We start from the raw sequence: 20,824 nt of genomic DNA, 5'->3' as shown, positions 1-20,824 counted from the left end.
TGGCCAGATAACTGGGTATGGTTTGATCCCTAAGGCAAATCCGAAACCTGTGAGAGAACCCACAGTACGAGACACTTACACCTCCTTAATTCCAAGTGGCTCACAGAGAGATCGGCTTTTTAGGCGGACCTGCGGGATTGCATTGAACTTCTGCAGTGTTAATGGGTTAACTGGGCAACAAATGCGAGTCGACCCCTGAAGACACGTTTTGTAGATGCTGAGGTGGCCAGCTTGACTCAGAGATGCGGAGTGGGTTAAGACATATACATTCTGAAAGTCTCATTAGACATACCTTGGGTGCTGCTTTTTTTGGACTCTTTATACTTTTATTTCTGTTATCTACATAAGGGTCATGAGTCAGTCAGACCCAGTAAAAGTTTATATATTTTTTTTTCCATCCCTGCTAAACATCCAATATCTTATCCGGTGCTTATGTTTATATTACCTAGATATGCTGTTTATATTCATATCGCTAGCACATTTACTATATGCTGGGCTATATACAATTTATATGCAGCTATATAATACTCCATGCAGAGCCGCGTTAATTTTTAGCCATATTAACCCAAATCCAGTATGCATAGACAGGTATGTAATGGTAACATAAGGCTGGGATTACATGTCACTCATTATATACAGGGAAATGGTTTCTACACAAGGATATTATAGTAATCTTATAAGCACGCTACTAAACTACCTGTGGCAAGGCAGTCATACTAGCTAAAGATGACTAAGATCTTAAGTACTGAAACCAAGAATAAACTAATAAACAATGCTACCCCAAATATATCTGAAACAGATGAGGCAGCCTTATAGCATATTTATGAGTGTCTACTGTTAATGTTTGATTTTTATGTACATGACTTTATTCTTTTACTAGCCTGTTAACCTATTTATCCTTGATATGTGGTTCAGTATATTTTGCAATAGTACATTTTAGCAGCTACGGCTAGGATATTTGATACTAATGTACCCTTAAAAAGTAAAGGGAACTCTAATCTATAGCTATGTTTATTATATTACAGAGCGCCCCCCACTAGAGCTCCCCCCACTAGGGGTCAGCAAAGATTTCCCCTGCTTTTGGGTAAAGTTTGTGAGAATATTTTTATGGTAGCACTCACTATGGGTATGCTGTGCTGTATGGGTACTAAGTCTTTCCACTAGATGACAATGTAGTTTCAATCATAAGATTTGCTAGTGAAACAATATTTACCTAGCCTTTATGAGACATAAGACTTGCGTATTCCTGTTAGACCTGCGCCTTTCTCCCCACACAGTCTTTTCTGTCATTTACTAATAGTTAAGAACATATCCTCAGGCACTATCCTTACTTATGGCTCAATAGCAACTGGTACCTGTTTTAGTAACTCGCCATACTTAAGTGTTGGTTAATTACCATTCTAAATCACATCTCAGGTCCAAGAGTGGACTATTTTATTATTTTCCTTCCTCCTCATTGCCCCCACTATGCCATACTAATATTCTAGGGGGTCCAAGAGTGGCCTCTATATTCCTCTGGGGGTAAACGCTATATTTTGTATTTTATCATATTCTAAGGGGAGCTCACTAGAACAGAAAACATGAGGTTGAATTTTTTTTTTTTTTTTCATTTGCATTTCTAAATAACATTTGTATTCCTTTCTAGTCTTGATTGTGTTTCGAGATTTTGTGCAAGTCAATGTTTTTTCTTTTTCTTTGTCATTGATATGATCTCTTCTTCTTGTATTTGCATGTTATGCGAATTATTGCCTAATGGTTATTGTATGTATTAAACCTCAATAAAAATGTTTATAAAAATAAAAAAAAAGTATATTAATATAACAGTGTTGGTTGTGCAAAACTGGGGAATGGGTAATAAAGAGATGATCTATCTTTTACAACAATAAAATTACTGGTGTAGACTGTCCCTTTCAGTTCCAATACAATTGGTTGTAAATATGCATCTATCATTGCACATAAGGGTTCATTCAAAGATCCTATTCCTGCCACTGTTGGACGACCTGGAGGAGAGATTAAACTCTTATGTATTTTAGGTAGATAGTGAAAGATTGGCCTTATAGAATGTTCAACTAATAAATATTCTACATTTTCTTTAGTCAGTGTTCCACACATAATACCCCAATCCAGCAAATCATAAAGAATGTGTCTATATAGAAATGTGGGATTGGTATGCAACTTTTCATAAACATTTAAATCCAACAACTGTCTACATTCTTCAGCCATATAGTCAACATGATTGAGCACAACATCCCCCCCCCCCCCGCTTTATCTAAATTTCGCACCACTATTGATTGATTAGAGCCTAACTGTTTAACTGCTATTCTCTTTTCTCCAACATTGGTGTGTCCGGTCCACGGCGTCATCCTTACTTGTGGGAATATCTCTTCCCCAACAGGAAATGGCAAAGAGTCCCAGCAAAGCTGGCCATATAGTCCCTCCTAGGCTCCGCCCACCCCAGTCATTCTCTTTGCCGTTGCACAGGCAACATCTCCACGGAGATGGTTAAGAGTTTTTTGGTGTTTAAATGTAGTTTTTTATTCTTCTATCAAGTGTTTGTTATTTTAAAATAGTGCTGGTATGTACTATTTACTCTGAAACAGAAAAGGATGAAGATTTCTGTTTGTGAGAGGAAGATGATTTTAGCAGACAGTAACTAAAATCGATTGCTGTTTCCACATAGGACTGTTGAGAAGTAACTTCAGTTGGGGGAAACAGTTAGCAGACTTTTCTGCTTAAGGTATGACTAGCCATATTTCTAACAAGACCATGTAATGCTGGAAGGCTGTCATTTCCCCTCATGGGGACCGGTAAGCCATTTTCTTAGTCAAGCAAACAGAATAAAGGGCTTAATATGGGCTATAAAACTGGTAGACACTTTTATGAGCTAAATCGGTTGCTTTATTTGGGCATTTTATACATGTTTATGCTGATAATTCACATTTATAAACTTGGGGAACGTTTTTTAACGGCAGGCACTATGTTAGACACCTTTTCCAGTCAGGGAGGGCCTTCCCAGTTGTAGGCTGAGCCTCATTTTCGCGCCATTACTGTGCAGTTGTTTTTTGAGAGCAAGACATGCAGATGCATGTGTGAGGATCTGAAAGTAGCTGGAAAAGTTTCTAGAAGGCGTCACTTGGTATCGTATTCCCCTCTGGGCTTGGTTAGGTCACAGCAAAGGCTATAGCTGGGACTGTATAGGGGTTAAATTTGTAAACGGCTACGGTTCCGTTATTTTAAGGGTTAAAGCTCTGAAAATTGGTGTGCAATACTCTTAATGCTTTAAGACACTGGTGAAATTTTGGTAATTTTTGAACAATTCCTTCATACTTTTTCACATATTCAGTAATAAAGTGTTTTTTGTTTAAAATTTAAAGAGACAGTAACGGTTTTGTTCTAAAACGTTTTTTGTGCTTTATTGACAAGTTTAAGCCTGTTTAACATGTCTGTGCCTTCGGATAAGCTATGTTCTATATGTATGAAAGCCAATGTGTCTTCCCATTTAAATTTGTGTGATAATTGTGCCATAGCGTCCAAACAAAGTAAGGACAGTGCTGCCACAGATAATGAAATTGCCCAAGATGATTCCTCAGATGAGGGGAGTAAACATGATAATACATCATCTCCTACTGTGTCTACACCAGTTTTGCCCACGCAGGAGGCCCCTAGTACATCTAGCGCGCCAATGCTTATTACCATGCAACAATTGACGGCTGTAATGGATAACTCCATAGCAAATATTTTATCCAAAATGCCTACATATCAGAGAAAGCGCGATTGCTCTGTTTTAAACACTGAAGAGCAGGAGGGCGCTGATGATAATTGTTCTGTCATACCCTCACACCAATCTGAAGTGGCCATGAGGGAGGTTTTGTCAGATGGGGAAATTTCAGATTCAGGAAAAATTTCTCAACAAGCTGAACCTGATGTTGTGACATTTAAATTTAAACATCTCCGCGCACTGCTTAAGGAGGTGTTATCTACTCTGGATGATTGTGACAACTTGGTCATTCCAGAGAAATTATGCAAGATGGACAAGTTCCTAGAGGTTCCGGTGCACCCCGACGTTTTTCCTATACCCAAGCGGGTGGCGGACATAGTGAATAAGGAGTGGGAAAAGCCCGGCATACCTTTTGTTCCCCCCCCCCTATATTTAAGAAATTATTTCCTATGGTCGACCCCAGAAAGGACTTATGGCAGACAGTCCCTAAGGTCGAGGGGGCAGTTTCTACTCTAAACAAGCGTACTACTATTCCTATCGAGGATAGTTGTGCTTTCAAAGATCCTATGGATAAAAAATTGGAGGGTTTGCTTAAAAAGATTTTTGTACAGCAAGGTTACCTTCTACAACCCATTTCGTGCATTGTTCCTGTCACTACAGCAGCGTGGTTCTGGTTCGAGGAACTAGAAAAGTCGCTCAGTAGAGAGACTCCATATGAGGAGGTTATGGACAGAGTTCACGCACTTAAGTTGGCTAACTCTTTTATTTTAGATGCCGCTTTGCAATTAGCTAGATTAGCGGCGAAAAATTCAGGGTTTGCAATAGTGGCGCGCAGAGCGCTTTGGCTAAAGTCTTGGTCAGCGGATGTGTCATCCAAGACAAAATTGCTTAACATCCCTTTCAAAGGTAAAACTCTATTTAGACCAGAATTGAAAGAGATTATCTCAGACATTACTGGGGGAAAGGGCCACGCCCTTCCACAAGATAGGCCTTTCAAGGCCAAGAATAAGTCTAATTTTCGTTCCTTTCGCAATTTCAGGAACGGACCGGTCTCTAATTCTGCATCCTCTAAGCAAGAGGGTAATGCTTCACAACCCAAACCAGCCTGGAAACCGATGCAAGGCTGGAACAAGGGTAAGCAGGCCAAGAAGCCTGCTGCTGCTAACAAAACAGCATGAAGGAGTAGCCCCCGATCCGGGACCGGATCTAGTAGGGGGCAGACTATGTCTCTTTGCTCAGGCTTGGGCAAGAGATGTTCAGGATCCCTGGGCACTAGAAATAGTTTCTCAGGGTTATCTTCTGGAATTCAGGGAACTACCCCCAAGGGGAAGGTTCCACATGTCTCACTTATCCTTAAACCAAATAAAGAGACAGGCGTTCTTACATTGTGTAGAAGACCTGTTAAAGATGGGAGTGATACACCCAGTTCCAATAAAGGAACAAGGAATGGGATTTTATTCAAATCTGTTCGTAGTTCCCAAAAAAAGAGGGAACTTTCAGACCAATTTTGGATTTGAAGATCCTAAACAAATTTCTCAGGGTACCATCGTTCAAGATGGAAACAATTCGAACGATTCTACCCACTATCCAGGAAGGTCAATTTATGACTACCGTGGATCTAAAGGATGCGTACCTACATATTCCTATCCACAAAGAACATCATCAGTTCCTAAGGTTCGCCTTTCTGGACAAACATTACCAGTTTGTGGCCCTCCCATTCGGGTTAGCCACTGCTCCAAGGATTTTCACAAAGGTACTAGGGTCCCTTCTAGCGGTTCTAAGACCGAGGGGCATTGCAGTAGTACCTTACTTGGACGACATTCTAATACAAGCGTCGTCCCTGTCAAAAGCAAAGGCTCATACAGACATCGTTCTGGCCTTTCTCAGATCACATGGATGGAAGGTGAACATAGAAAAAAGTTCTCTGTCTCCGTCAACAAGAGTTCCCTTCTTGGGAACAATAATAGATTCCTTAGAAATGAGGATTTTTCTGACAGAGGTCAGAAAGTCAAAACTTCTAAGCACTTGTCAAGTTCTTCATTCTGTTCCACGTCCTTCCATAGCGCAGTGGGAAGTAGGGTTGATGGTTGCAGCAATGGACATAGTTCCTTTTGCACAAATTCATCTAAGACCATTACAACTGTGCATGCTCAAACAGTGGAATGGGACTATACAGACTTGTCTCCAGTGATTCAAGTAGATCAGAAGACCAGAGATTCACTCCGTTGGTGGCTGACCCTGGACCATCTATCCCAGGGAATGAGCTTCCGCAGACCAGAGTGGGTCATTGTCACGACCGACGCCAGTCTAGTGCGCTGGGGCGCGGTCTGGGAATCCCTGAAAGCTCAGGGACTATGGTCTCGGGAAGAGTCTCTTCTCCCGATAAACATTCTGGAACTAAGAGCGATCTTCAATGCTCTCAGGGCTTGGCCTCAGCTAGCAAAGGCCAGATTCATAAGATTCCAATCAGACAACATGACGACCGTTGCGTATATCAATCATCAGGGGGGAACAAGGAGTTCCCTGGCGATGAAAGAAGTGACCAAAATAATTCAATGGGCGGAGGATCACTCCTGCCACCTATCTGCGATCCACATCCCAGGTGTGGAAAACTGGGAAGCGGATTATCTGAGTCGTCAGACATTCCATCCGGGGGAGTGGGAACTCCACCCGGAGATCTTTGCCCAACTAACTCAATTATGGGGCATTCCAGACATGGATCTGATGGCGTCTCGTCAGAACTTCAAGGTTCCTTGCTACGGGTCCAGATCCAGGGATCCCAAGGCGACTCTAGTAGATGCACTAGTAGCACCTTGGACCTTCAACCTAGCTTATGTATTTCCACCGTTTGCTCTCATTCCCAGGCTGGTAGCCAGGATCAAACAGGAGAGGGCCTCGGTGATCTTGATAGCTCCTGCGTGGCCACGCAGGACTTGGTATGCAGACCTGGTGAATATGTCATCGGTTCCACCATGGAAGCTACCTTTGAGACAGGACCTTCTTGTTCAGGGTCCATTCGAACATCCAAATCTGGTCTCCCTCCAGCTGACGGCTTGGAGATTGAACGCTTGATTCTATCAAAGCGTGGGTTTTCAGATTCTGTGATAGATACTCTGGTTCAGGCCAGAAAACCGGTAACTAGAAAGATTTACCATAAAATATGGAAAAGATATATCTGTTGGTGTGAATCCAAAGGATTCCCATGGAATAAGATAAAAATTCCTAAGATTCTCTCCTTTCTACAAGAAGGTTTGGAGAAAAGATTATCTGCAAGTTCTCTAAAGGGACAGATCTCTGCTTTATCTGTCTTACTACACAAAAGACTGGCAGCTGTGCCAGATGTTCAAGCATTTGTTCAGGCTCTGGTTAGGATCAAGCCTGTTTACAGACCTTTGACTCCTCCCTGGAGTCTAAATCTTGTTCTTTCAGTTCTTCAAGGGGTTCCGTTTGAACCTTTACATTCCATAGATATTAAGTTACTATCTTGGAAAGTTTTGTTTTTGGTTGCTATTTCTTCTGCTAGAAGAGTTTCAGAGTTATCTGCTCTGCAGTGTTCTCCACCCTATCTGGTGTTCCATGCAGATAAGGTGGTTTTGCGTACTAAGCCTGGTTCCTTCTTTATGTCCGAATCCAGTTTCAAAGAAGGAACGTTTGTTACACAATTTGGACGTAGTCCGTGCTCTAAAATTCTATTTAGAGGCTACAAAAGATTTCAGACAAACATCTTCTTTGTTTGTTGTCTATTCTGGTAAAAGGAGAGGTCAAAAAGCGACTTCTACCTCTCTTTCCTTTTGGCTTAAAAGCATCATCCGATTGGCTTATGAGACTGCCGGACGGCAGCCTCCTAAAAGAATCACAGCTCACTCCACTAGGGCTGTGGCTTCCACATGGGCCTTCAAGAATGAGGCTTCTGTTGACCAGATATGTAAGGCAGCGACTTGGTCTTCACTGCACACTTTTGCCAAATTTTACAAATTTGATACTTTTGCTTCTTCGGAGGCTATTTTTGGGAGAAAGGTTTTGCAAGCCGTGGTGCCTTCCGTTTAGGTAACCTGATTTGTTCCCTCCCTTCATCCGTGTCCTAAAGCTTTGGTATTGGTTCCCACAAGTAAGGATGACGCCGTGGACCGGACACACCAATGTTGGAGAAAACAGAATTTATGCTTACCTGATAAATTACTTTCTCCAACGGTGTGTCCGGTCCACGGCCCGCCCTGGTTTTTTAATCAGGTCTGATGAATTATTTTCTCTAACTACAGTCACCACGGTACCATATGGTTTCTCCTATATTTTTCCTCCTGTCCGTCGGTCGAATGACTGGGGTGGGCGGAGCCTAGGAGGGACTATATGGCCAGCTTTGCTGGGACTCTTTGCCATTTCCTGTTGGGGAAGAGATATTCCCACAAGTAAGGATGACGCCGTGGACCGGACACACCGTTGAGAAAGTAATTTATCAGGTAAGCATAAATTCTGTTTTCTTTTGTTAGATTATCATGTGTATAAACATCATGATTTTGTATTGTGACATCATGCAATTGTAATTCTTTTTCGACGGTCTTTTGAAAGACCTCTATACTGTTGTTATGAATATGCGTGGGATACAAGGAAGATTTCTTTTTGAACGATTTTAAATTAACAGCTTCATTACTGACAATTAACTTCACATGTGCACTTTCTCACTCTAAAGATAATAAATCTAACTTGGCACATTTGTCTATAAAAGTAGAATTATCATTTCTTGCATTAATGTCATTTGCTATAGGCTCACCCTTCTCAAAACTTATTGAAGTAGAATAAAAAAAAACATTTCTCTTGTTAAGTATAGTCAGTCCACGGGTCATCCATTACTTATGGAATATATCTCTTCCTAACAGGAAGCTGCAAGAGGATCACCCAAGCAGAGCTGCTATATAGCTCCTCCCCTCACATGTCATATTCAGTCATTCTCTTGCAGCCTAACTAAAGATAGGTCGCTGTGAGAGGTCTGTGGTGTTTTTTAACTTAGTTTATTTCTACAATCAAAAGTTTGTTATTTTAAATGGCACCGGAGTGTGCTGTTTGTTCTCAGGCAGCATTAGAAGAAGAATCTGCCTGCGTTTTCTATGATCTTAGCAGACGTAACTAAGATCTACTGGCTGTTCTCATCTGAGGAGTGAGGTAACTTCAGAAAAGGGGAATAGCATGCAGGGCCCCCCTGCAAATGAGGTATGTGCAGTAAATTATTTTTCTGAGGAATGGAATTGACTGAGAAAATACTGCTGATACCAATGTAAAGTAAGTTCAGCCTTAAATGCAGTGATAGCGACTGGTATTAGGCTGATGAGTGTGTGTACACTGATTGTATTTTTCTAAGGAATGGAATTGACTCTGGAAATACTGTTAATACTGAAATAATGTATGAGCCTTAACTGCAGTAAAAGCGACTGGTAGCAGGCTTATTAATAACAATTCATAACTTTTCAAATGTATGTTTAAAACGTTTACTGGCATGTTAATCGTTTTTTGTGAGGTACTTGGTGATAAAACTTATTGGGGCATGATTTTTACCACATGGCCATCTTTGTTTTCTGCATAGAAACAGTTATCTGAGCTTCCCCACTGTTGTAATATGAGTGGGAGGGGCCTATTTTAGCGTTTTTTTTGCGCAGTAAAAATTCAGTCACAATCTGTCTACTTCATCCTCCATGATCCAGATCGTCTCTAGAGAGCTCAGGGGTCTTCAAAATTCATTTTGAGGGAGGTAATCAGTCACAGCAGACCTGTGACAGTGTGTTTTGACTGTGATAAAAGTCAATCTTTACATGTAAAGACATTATCACCAGACAACGAGGGGGAAGTTATGCCGACTAACTCTCCTCACGTGTCAGTACCTTCGCCTCCCGCTCAGGAGGTGCGTGATTTTGTGGCGCCAAGTACATCAGGGAGGCCCTTACAAACCACTTTGCAAGACATGGCTACTGTTATGACAGAAGTATTATCTAAATTGCCAGAATTAAGAGGCAAGCGCGATAGCTCTGGGTTAAGGACAGAGCGCGCGGATGAGGTGAGAGCCATGTCAGATACTGCGTCACAGTTTGCAGAACATGAAGACGGAGAGCTTCATTCTGTGGGTGACGGATCTGATCCAGGGAGACTGGATTCAGAGATTTCTAATTTTAAATTTAAGCTTGAGAACCTCCACATATTGCTAGGGGAGGTATTAGCGGCTCTGAATGATTGTAACACGGTTGCAATTCCAGAAAAATTATGTAGGTTGGATAGATACTATGCGGTACCGGTGTGTACTGACGTGTTTCCTATACCTAAAAGGCTTACAGAGATTATTAGCAAGGAGTGGGATAGACCTGGTGTGCCTTTTTCCCCTCCTCCCATATTTAGGAAAATGTTTCCTATAGACGCCACCACACGAGACTTATGGCAGACGGTCCCTAAGGTGGAGGGAGCAGTTTCTACTTTAGCTAAGCGTACCACTATCCCGGTGGAGGATAGTTGTGCCTTTTCAGATCCAATGGATAAGAAATTAGAGGGTTACCTTAAGAAAATGTTTGTTCAACAAGGTTTTATCTTACAGCCCCTTGCATGCATTGCGCCTGTCACTGCTGCGGCGGCATTCTGGTTTGAGTCTCTGGAAGAGGCCATTCGCACAGCTCCATTGGATGAAATTATGAACAAGCTTAAAGCACTTAAGCTAGCTAACGCATTTGTTTCTGATGCCGTCGTACATTTAACCAAACTTACGGCTAAGAACTCCGGATTCGCCATCCAAGCGCGCAGAGCGCTATGGCTTAAATCCTGGTCAGCTGACGTGACTTCTAAATCTAAATTGCTTAATATTCCTTTCAAAGGGCAGACCTTATTCGGGCCCGGCTTGAAAGAAATTATAGCTGACATTACGGGAGGTAAGGGCCATGCTCTACCTCAGGACAGGGCCAAATCAAAGGCCAAACAGTCTAATTTTCGTGCCTTTCGTAACTTCAAGGCAGGAGCAGCAAAAACAGGAAGGAGCTGTTGCTCGTTACAGGCAGGGCTGGAAAGTTAACCAGTCCTAGAACAAGGGCAAGCAGGCCAAGAAACCTGCTGCTGCTCCTAAGACAGCATGAAGAGAGGGCCCCCTATCCGGAAACGGATCTAGTGGGGGGCAGACTTTCTCTCTTCGCCCAGGCTTGGGCAAGAGATGTCCAGGATCCCTGGGCGTTGGAGATCATATCTCAGGGATATCTCCTGGACTTCAAAACTTCTCCTCCACGAGGGAGATTTCATCTTTCAAGGTTATCAGCAAACCAAATAAAGAAAGAGGCGTTTCTACGCTGTGTACAAGACCTCTTACTAATGGGGGTGATCCACCCAGTTCCGCGGACGGAACACGGGCAAGGATTCTATTCAAATCTATTTGTGGTTCCCAAGAAAGAGGGAACCTTCAGACCAATCTTGGACTTAAAAATCCTAAACAAATTCCTAAGAGTTCCATCATTCAAAATGGAAACTATTCGAACCATCCTTCCCATGATCCAAGAGGGTCAGTACATGACCACAGTGGACTTAAAGGATGCCTACCTTCACATACAGATTCACAAGGATCATTATCGGTACCTAAGATTTGCTTTCCTAGACAGGCATTACCAGTTTGTAGCTCTTCCCTTCGGGCTCACTTCTGGCGGTACTAAGACCGCGAGGCATAGCGGTGACTCCGTACCTAGACGACATTCTGATACAAGCGTCAAGTTTTCAAACTGCCAAGTCTCATACAGAGATAGTTCTGGCATTTCTGAGGTCGCATGGGTGGAAAGTGAACGTGGAAAAGAGTTCTCTATTACCACTTACAAGGGTTCCCTTTCTAGGGACTCTTATAGATTCTGTAGAGATGAAAATTTACCTGACAGAGGCCAGGTTATCAAAACTTCTAAATGCTTGCCGTGTCCTTCATTCCATTCCACACCCGTCAGTAGCTCAGTGCATGGAAGTAATCGGCTTAATGGTAGCGGCAATGGACATAGTACCATTTGCTCGCCTGCATCTCAGACCACTGCAATTGTGCATGCTAAGTCAGTGGAACGGGGATTACTCAGATTTGTCCCCCCTACTAAATCTGGATCAAGAGACCAGAGATTCTCTTCTATGGTGGCTTTCTCGGCCACATCTGTCCAAGGGGATGACCTTTCGCAGGCCAGATTGGATGATTTTAAAAACAGACGCCAGCCTTCTAGGCTGGGGCGCAGTCTGGAACTCCCTGAAGGCTCAGGGATTATGGACTCAGGAGGAGAAACTCCTCCCAATAAATATTCTGGAATTAAGAGCAATATTCAATGCTCTCCTAGCTTGGCCTCAGTTAGCAACTCTGAGGTTCATCAGATTTCAGTCGGACAACATCACGACTGTGGCTTACATCAACCATCAAGAGGGAACCAGAAGTTCCCTAGCGATGTTGGAAGTCTCAAAGATAATTCGCTGGGCAGAGTCTCACTCTTGCCACCTGTCAGCGATTTACATCCCAGGCGTGGAGAACTGGGAGGCGGATTTTCTAAGTCGCCAGACTTTTCATCCGGGGGAGTGGGAACTTCATCCGGAGGTCTTTGCTCAACTGATTCATCGTTGGGGCAAACCAGATCTGGATCTCATGGCGTCTCGCCAGAACGCCAAGCTTCCTTGTTACGGATCCAGGTCCAGGGACCCGGGAGCGGTGCTGATAGATGCTCTGACAGCCCCTTGGGTCTTCAACATGGCTTATGTGTTTCCACCATTCCCGATGCTTCCTCGTTTGATTGCCAAGATCAAACAGGAGAGAGCTTCGGTGATTCTGATAGCGCTTGCGTGGCCACGCAGGACCTGGTATGCAGACCTAGTGGACATGTCGTCCTGTCCACCGTGGTCTCTGCCTCTGAGACAGGACCTTCTAATTCAGGGTCCTTTCAACCATCCAAATCTAATTTCTCTGAGGCTGACTGCATGGAGATTGAACGCTTGATTCTATCAAAGCGTGGCTTCTCGGAGTCGGTTATTGATACCTTAATACAGGCTAGGAAGCCTGTTACCAGAAAAATTTACCATAAGATATGGCGTAAATATTTATATTGGTGCGAATCCAAGAGTTACTCATGGAGTAAGGTTAGGATTCCTAGGATATTGTCCTTTCTACAAGAGGGTTTAGAAAAGGGCTTATCTGCTAGTTCGTTAAAGGGACAGATTTCTGCTCTGTCTATTCTTCTACACAAACGTCTGGCTGAAGTTCCAGACGTTCAGGCTTTTTGTCAGGCTTTAGCTAGGATTAAGCCTGTGTTTAAGACTTTTGCTCCGCCGTGGAGCTTAAACTTAGTTCTTAACGTTCTTCAAGGCGTTCCATTTGAACCCCTTCATTCCATTGATATCAAGCTGTTATCCTGGAAGGTTCTGTTTTTGATGGCTATTTCCTCGGCTCGAAGAGTCTCTGAGTTATCTGCCTTACATTGTGATTCTCCTTATCTGATTTTTCATTCAGACAAGGTAGTTCTGCGTACTAAACCTGGGTTCTTACCTAAGGTAGTTACTAACAGGAATATCAATCAAGAGATTGTTGTTCCATCACTGTGTCCTAACCCTTCTTCAAAGAAGGAACGACTTTTGCATAATCTGGACGTAGTCCGTGCCCTGAAGTTCTATTTGCAGGCAACTAAAGATTTTCGTCAAACTTCTTCCCTGTTTGTCGTTTACTCTGGACAGAGAAGAGGTCAAAAGGCTTCGGCTACCTCTCTCTCTTTTTGGCTTCGTAGCATAATACGTTTAGCCTATGAGACTGCTGGACAGCAGCCTCCTGAAAGGATTACAGCTCATTCTACTAGAGCTGTGGCTTCCACCTGGGCCTTTAAAAATGAGGCCTCTGTTGAACAGATTTGCAAGGCTGCAACTTGGTCTTCACTTCACACTTTTTCAAAATTTTACAAATTTGACACTTTTGCTTCTTCGGAGGCTATTTTTGGGAGAAAGGTACTTCAGGCAGTGGTTCCTTCTGTTTAATGTTCCTGCCTTGTCCCTCCCTTCATCCGTGTACTTTAGCTTTGGTATTGGTATTCCATAAGTAATGGATGACCCGTGGACTGACTACACTTAACAAGAGAAAACATAATTTATGCTTACCTGATAAATTTATTTCTCTTGTAGTGTAGTCAGTCCACGGCCCGCCCTGTCTTTAAGGCAGATCTAAATTTTAATTAAACTCCAGTCACCACTGCACCCTATGGTTTCTCCTTTCTCGTCTGCTTTGGTCGAATGACTGAATATGACATGTGAGGGGAGGAGCTATATAGCAGCTCTGCTTGGGTGATCCTCTTGCAGCTTCCTGTTAGGAAGAGATATATTCCATAAGTAATGGATGACCCGTGGACTGACTACACTACAAGAGAAATAAATTTATCAGGTAAGCATAAATTATGTTTTTTAGCAATAGAGATCTAACAAATTTGCTCAAAACAATGATTGTCTGAAAGAGATTAAAATGAGACGTTAAGTGCAAAGTTCAAGCCTAAATTCAAAACCTTAATTAATGTGTGCTTCATTTAATTCAACTGTAGACAAATTAATCCCATTCTTAGACTCTAAACATATTTCTAACCCTGAGCCTTCCTCTGCCTCCTTGGATAGAGATCTTGTCTCTCTGCTCTTTCTCCCCTGTTTAGGTTTGTTCTTACTTCTTCCTCTTCTATGTATCTTTTTCATATTTTCTTTACTTTAGAATGAATCATACCACTTTGTTTTATTGAAATCCTAGAGATGGAAGCTACTGTTTCATCACTGACTTTAGGGGTCTTTAGTACAAAGGTGGCACTACCGTCTGTTCTACTAGTTACTTCTAACATATTCTCAAAATCTAATGGATCTTTGTACTCTCAGTTCTATTTGGTACTCCTCTGAGGGGCCTATTTATTATGGTGCGAGCGGATCATGTCCACTGCACATCGATAAATGCCGACAACTTCTGTTTCCAGTGAGCCCCTTAATCTTTTCCATCCCCTTGTATGTGTCCACTTATATACTCTGCCTTTATCATTATCTTCCTTATCGCTAGAGATTTTGATTTTCTTAAAATGCCATAGCTTATCCTTAAACTCCCTTATCGCCTTTTTGTAAGGCTTTATTTATTGCCAACAGGTGGTACAATAACAAGTGGTGCAACCATTTCACACCACACAGGGTGTATCATAGAAACACATTACCAAAGAAAAAAATAAAATAAATGACAAAAAGATTGTATAGAACAATATACTTTTAACAACAATAAGATCAATCTACTCAGAACATATTTGTTGCTTTGAAAATTTCTGTTACCACAATGTTGGAGATTTTATGTTTAAATCAAAACAGCACTGTCTTAGAGTTATTACAATATCCCTATAGAAATAAAAAAAAATGTATTTGAGTTGTACATATCCTCCCCGTCCATCTCCCCCCACCCCTCCCTCTCCTTTTTAGTTTTTACTATAGATTTTAATAAGGTTCTCTATAGCAAGATAAACAACACACTGGAAATTCTTCTAATAGCACAAATTCTGCAAAACTGTCCAAACTCAGAAAGGGAGAGAGTATATACGTTTTTGGATATTTAATGGATATGATGGGTAGCCAACCCAATAGGAATTTTTTTTAAAAATTTCCTTTGCTGATTTCAAATGAAAAGATTCAAATATTATTTGATTTTGCATTTCGTTAATAACCAATGAGAAAGAAGGAGCTGAGGTGGCTTTCCAATTTTTTACTATCAGGTGTCTAGTCAATAGAATTTTTGTATTCAGTATTTTAGTCTGTAGGCCAACGTCTGGGGTCTGTGTATTTAGAAAAATAATAATTTCTGGCTCAAACATGACATTTATAAATATAGTTTATTTAGCTAGAACACAATTTTTTTCCAGATTTGTAACATTTTAGGACAATACCAGAACATATGAAGTATGTCTGCTTTAGTATATGGACATCGCGAGCATCTAAATAATTGAGAGGGAAACATTCTTGATAATCTAAAGGGGGTAATATAGTAATTGTTAATAAGTTTCACATGGGATTCCTTCCAGCTCATTGATAACTGACATTTTGTATTGTAGTGAAGCTTAGTTTGATTTTTCAGTGTCTAAAGTTGGGAAATAAAGTTTCCAAATATCACGTTGAATTAAGAGATGATAGGCTTTGTTTAGTAAGCATAATGTCATACATAAGAGAGATAGAGGAAAGGCCAGCCGATTTTTTTTGTATACATATTTTGATATCAGACCATGCAATGTATCGATTCATGTACCATCTCATATTATCGATATAGTGTCTTAATTGTAAATTGGCAAAAAAGTTATTTCTAGGTAGGTCAAACTGTTGAGAAAGAGTCTCAAAGGTTACAATATGTCCATTATTTGATAGTGTTTGATGCATAAATTTAAGGCCTTTTTTTGCCCATAACTTAAAGGAGGCCTGATTAAAGGGACAGTCTACACCAGAATTTTTATTGTTTTAAAAGATAGATAATCCCTTTATTACCCATTTCCAAGTTTTGCATAACCAACACAGTTATAATAATATACTTTTAACCTCTGTGATTATCTTGTATCTAAGCCTCTGCAAACTGCCCCTTTTTTCAGTTATTTTGACAGACTTGCAGTCTAGCCAATCAGTGCCTGCTCCCAGATAACTTCACGTGCACTAGCACAGTGTTATCTATATGAAATACGTGAACTAACACCATCTAGTGGTGAAAAACTGTTAAATTGCAATCTGAAAGAGGTGGGCTTCAAGGTCTAAGAAATTAGCATATGAACCTCCTAGGTTAAGCTTTCAACTAAGAATACCAATAGAACAAAGCAAAATTGGTGATAAAAGTAAATTGGAAAATTGTTTAAAATTAGATGCTCTATCTGAATCATGAAAGTTTATTTTGGCCTAGACTGTCCCTTTAATTCCTGGAATGAAACCCACGTTGCCTATTATGGGTAAAAATTCAGAGAAAGAATAATCCATACCTAGCAAGGAACATAGCTTATGCCATGCCAGAATAATATTTTTTTATAGAGATTAAGCATTCAATGTTAGAGGGTAAGTTTCTATGAGAGCAATGAATAATGGCTCCAAGAGTAAAAGGATATATGAAAGGAAGAGAAAATATTAGTATCTGCCAGCCAATCTACCGCAATTTTAGCTATTTTAGCCATTTTAGCTAATATAGCAATGTTATATATAGTAATATTAGGCAGCGCAAGGCCGGCCATGATACGTGGTCGCATCATCTTTTTAAGCGAGATACCAAGTTTCTTATCTTTTCAGATAAATCTGGAAAACATAGTATGTAACTTGCACAGATCTACCAGAGCTATAAAAAGTGGTACATTTTGTAATGGATACAATAAACGGGGAAAGATAATTGTTTTGATTAGGCTCACTCGCACTGATACTGATATAGGAAGCAAAACCCATGTTTCTAGATCTGTTTTAATCTTTTGAATAAGGGGTTGAAAATTTAACTTATACCACATGTTCGGATTAACATGGAGATATATGCTAAGATATTTAAGTGAATCTACAACTTTAAAAGGGTAATCTTGTAAACTGGACCTAGTTTTGTTAATCCACATAAGTTCGCTTGTATCATAGTTTATTTTTATTTTTTTATTTTTTTTAAAGTAAATTTTTATTGAGGTCAAAAGTCATGAGAATAACAAGGTATTGATCAAACATCCAAAATGAAATTGGCAATACAGATGTTCACTGTACATAGCATAATGATGTAAACAATACATGAAAGCATACAAATTGGAAATAATAAACAACAGACGCCTCAACATTTTCAATAATACTGTAGGATATCATATACCTGTGAATAAGAAAGGCAAATAACAATACCAATAGTTTGTTTAATGTAAAGCGATAATTGATGATCTTGGTGACCCAAACAAGGGGTAACAAGGAGTGAGGAGGGAAAGGAAGGAAATGGAAGGGAGAGGGTGGGATAGGAGAGAAGGAGAGCAAGGGAAAAGAGAGAGGGAAGAGAAAAAAAAGAAAAAAAGGGAAGGGAAGGGGGGGAGAGGAGGGAAGGGAGGTCATATATTCCCTAAGGCTTCCAGAATAGGAACCCGGGATTAACCAATGATTAGTTATGCTTGAGACACACATTAATTATTTTTCCGGACTCATGGGAGATAGGGTACTGCCTTAGGGTCCTCTCGGAGGGTCTGTTAGTTGTCTCCAGGAGTCCCAAATCTTGGGCATTCCATTTGCTCAAAGTAGGACATGATCTTGACTATGTCTGCCCATCTTGGGGCTATCTTTTGTTTCCAGAGTCTAGCAACCGCCAGCTTGGCAGCCGATAATAGGTAAATGCTCAGGAAAATGTTAGAGATGGAGTGTGACTTAATGCCTATATGGAATAGCAAAGTTTGTGGGGAGTTGCCAATCAGAGGGTCAAGCGCTAAGCACTTGTTTAGGATTGTGGTCCAGAAAGGTTGTAATGTCGGAGTATCATAGTTTATTTTATACCCAGAAAAAGAGCTAAAAGTATTTAGTCTTTGTAGAATTAATGGAATTGTTTGTGATGTGTTATCTATAAAGATCAACAGATCATCTGCATAGAGAAGAATTTTAAAACTATGTGTCCCCATCTTCAATAGTATCCCTAAGTCAAATTGCTAATGGCTCGAGCGCCATATTGAAAAGGAGAGGAGATAACAGACATCCCTGTCTTGTACCTCTTCCTAGGACAATTTTTGGAGTAAGGGTGCCATTATTTAGTAAATAGGATATTGGCTTATTGTATATATTATAAATAAAATATACAAACTGATTCTTGAAGTCGAATTAAGCAACTGATCTGAATAGGTGTTTCCAAGCAATCGTATCAAAAGCCTTTTCGGCGTTGAGCGTAACAATTGCTGCGTCGTATCTAAGTTGTCCGTTATTATATTTCTCTATATTCCACATATAATCTATAAAATTTATAACTTTACTGATATTTTTAGAAGAATTCCTTGATATCATAAAGCCTGTTTGATCTGGGTGTATGATCTTATCAAGACAAGATGAGAGTCTAGTAGCTATAATGGCAGCCAAGATTTTATAACCTGCATTCAATACAGATATAGGTCTGTATGAAGCAGGATCTTCAATATTTTTACCTTTTTTTAGGTATCAAGGAGATGTTAGCTGCAGAAAAATAATTCTAGGTAGGATTATTTAAAAAATAGTAGTTATTAAAGAGTTTCTCAAGTGTATATTTAATATTGTCAGCTAATATTTTCAGATATTCTACTGGCAAACAGTCCGGACCGGCAGCTTTATTTAGCTTAGCCTTCTCTTTAGCCTTCAAGATTTCATCTATTGAAATAGGCATATTTAATGCTGTTAGATCCGTGTCTGTAATTTTGGGTGTTTTAATTTTAGACCAGAAATTTTCTTGGTTTAACCTATTAATTTTTTTCTCAGAATGTAATTGTTGATAGTATGTATAGAAAACTATACTTATCGCTTTAGAGTCTGTATATCTATTTTTCCTTCTTTGATAGCTAATATATAATATTTCTTTTTTCTATTTTTTACAAGTTTAGTTAGATATTTAGCTGAACATCCGTGAAACCCTCTGTAGTGCATATTTATTTTTAATTCCTCTTCTTGCTATTTTTGTTTTAATAATACATCTCTCTCTTCCTCTGCTTTAATATATTTATTCCAGTTATAATTGCTATGATGCATATAATATTTTCCTTATGCATTTCTGACTTGGTTAGCGAGTTGGATTGCAGTAGCATTAGCTTTCTTTTTTCTAAGATACATGTACGGTTTGATCTCACCACGTAACTTAGAAGCTTCCCAAAAATGTTCTATCTTATTAAAATGTGCAATATTATATGTACAGTAATCTTTCCATTTCTGTTTTAACCAGAGTGAAAATCTGGAGATATTGTACAGATATCTGGGGAAGAAAAAACTTTGATTTTTATCCTTGGGTCCAACTGGTGTATCGAATACAATTGATATAATTAAATCCTTTATATGCGCATCTAATTTTAAAATGGATAGTGATTCTGAGATTAATAGATAATCAATTCTAGAAAAAAGTTTTATAGGATTTAGATTCACATGTAAATGTAGACTAATCAGGATTTTTAATCCTCAAAATATCTATTAATTTCAGTTTATTACAGAATTTTTTTAAATATTTAGCCTGGTTATTATATTCTTTCCGGTGTTTTATACCAAATCTTTCTACCTCAGGGAAAAGAGACATATTAAAGTCGCCTCCTAAAATAATATTTTGACTTATGAAAGCAAATATTTTAGCCTTAATTTTGTCCCAAAATCAGGGGGAAATCTTATTTGGACTGTAAATATTGCACAAAATTAGATTGGTCTTATTGATTTGAATTTGTAGTATAATGTGACTTGCTTCTATGTTTGTTTCTATGTTGATAATCTTATACGTCAGTTTTCTATTTATAAGAATAGCAACACCACTCTTCCTACTTGTACAAGGAGTAGCTATTACTTTACCCACCCATTTAGATTTTAATTTGGGTATTTCACTGTCTTTAAGATGTGTTTCTTGTAGGAAGACCACACTCGGGTTAAATCTGCCTAGTTTTTTTATCATGAGTTTACATTTTATTGGAGAAGTTATTCCTCCGATATTCCAGGAAATAACATTTAAATTTTCCCAAAACTCTGTCATTAAAAACATTATAGCTTTCACTGCAGTGCAAGGAGAGGGGGAAAGAGGACGAGTGAGAGCGGATAAAAAAAATAAAGAGGTACAACACTCTCAAATAAAACCTGAACCATATATACATAATAAAGGGCATACGTAGCAAGGAAGTCCCTTCATTTTTGTAATATAGAGAGAGTACTTTCTGCTTCCATACATATCAAATTCTCTTTTTAGTGAGGAAACATCAACCATTTAGACCTGTATTACATCTAGAGCTTGAAAAAAAGAGTACCTTTAACATAGTAACATAGTAGATGAGGTTGAAAAAAGACCGAAGTCCATCGAGTTCAACCTATACAAATCAAAAAATATATACAAAAACCCTTGTTAAACTTAAATAATCCCACTAAAAGGTGACCCATTTAATACTAGCAATCATATCCATGAATTTTGTTTACAGACAGAAA

This window comes from Bombina bombina, chromosome 4 (genome assembly GCF_027579735.1).
Source record: "Bombina bombina isolate aBomBom1 chromosome 4, aBomBom1.pri, whole genome shotgun sequence".
Classification (NCBI taxonomy): Eukaryota; Metazoa; Chordata; class Amphibia; order Anura; family Bombinatoridae; genus Bombina; species Bombina bombina.
Note: the sequence above shows the minus strand (reverse complement) of the source record.